This window comes from Arachis hypogaea, chromosome 17 (assembly GCF_003086295.3).
Source record: "Arachis hypogaea cultivar Tifrunner chromosome 17, arahy.Tifrunner.gnm2.J5K5, whole genome shotgun sequence".
NCBI lineage: Eukaryota > Viridiplantae > Streptophyta > Magnoliopsida > Fabales > Fabaceae > Arachis > Arachis hypogaea.
This window is the reverse complement of record NC_092052.1, coordinates 66,341,583-66,342,732: the sequence shown is the minus strand read 5'-3', so window position 1 is coordinate 66,342,732 and position 1,150 is coordinate 66,341,583. Positions and strand designations below refer to the sequence as shown.

The 1,150-nt window shown below is 39.4% G+C and overlaps 1 non-coding gene across 1 annotated transcript; it reads right to left on the bottom strand.

Annotated features, from left to right (window-relative positions):
- Positions 1 to 682: 682 nt before the first annotated feature.
- Positions 683 to 790, bottom strand: LOC112768582 (small nucleolar RNA R71). Its single transcript, XR_003185992.1, has one exon. It is a non-coding gene; the product is annotated as a small nucleolar RNA R71 (small nucleolar RNA).
- Positions 791 to 1,150: the final 360 nt, after the last annotated feature.

Genomic DNA, 1,150 nt, shown 5'->3' with positions numbered 1-1,150 from the left:
ACCTTTTTCAAAAACTATTTTCGAAAATCACTAACTCTTTTTCAAAAATAATTTTCGAAAATTCTCCCTCTCTCTCTCTGAGTTCAGATTTTCCCTTCTTCTTTTCTTCTCTTCTTCTTTTCTTCTACTCACACAGGGACCTCTATACCTGGGTAAAAAGGATCCCTATTATTATTATCTTTCTGTTCCCTCTTTTCCATATGAGCAGGAGCAAGAACAAGAATATTCTTGTTGAAGCAGATCCAGAACCAGAAAGGACTTTGAAGAGGAAACTAAGAGAAGCTAAATTACAACAATCCAGCATGCACCTTTCAGAAATTTTCGAACAGAAAGAGGAGATGGCAGCCAAAAATAATAATAATGCAAGGAGGATGCTTGGTGACTTCACTGCACCTAATTCCAATTTACATGGAAGAAGCATCTCCATCCCTGCCATTGGAGCAAACAATTTTGAGCTGAAACCTCAATTAGTTTCTCTGATGCAGCAGAACTGCAAGTTTCATGGACTTCCATCTGAAGATCCTTTTCAGTTCTTAACTGAATTCTTGTAGATATGTGATACTGTTAAGACTAATGGAGTAGATCCTGAAGTCTACAGGCTCATGCTTTTCCCTTTTGCTGTAAGAGACATAAGCTGGTCAAGGCTTTCTTAGCCAAGTTCTTTCCTCCTCAAAAGCTGAGTAAGCTTAGAGTGGATGTTCAGACCTTCAGACAGAAAGAAGGTGAATCCCTCTATGAAGCTTGGGAGAGATACAAAGGACTAACCAAAAAGTGTCCTTCTGACATGCTTTTAGAATAGACCATCCTGGATATATTCTATGATGGTCTGTCTGAATTAGCTAAGATGTCATTGGATACTTCTGCAGGTGGATCCATTCACCTAAAGAAAATGCCTGCAGAAGCTCAAGAACTCATTGACATGGTTGCTAATAACCAGTTCATGTACACTTCTGAGAGGAATCCTGTGAGTAATGGGACGCCTATGAAGAAGGGAGTTCTTGAAATTGATACTCTGAATGCCATATTGGCTCAGAATAAAATATTGACTCAGCAAGTCAATAGGATTTCTCAGAGTCTGAATGGAATGCAAGCTACATCCAACAGTACTCAAGAGGCACCTTCTGAAGAAGAGGCCTATGATCCTGAGAAC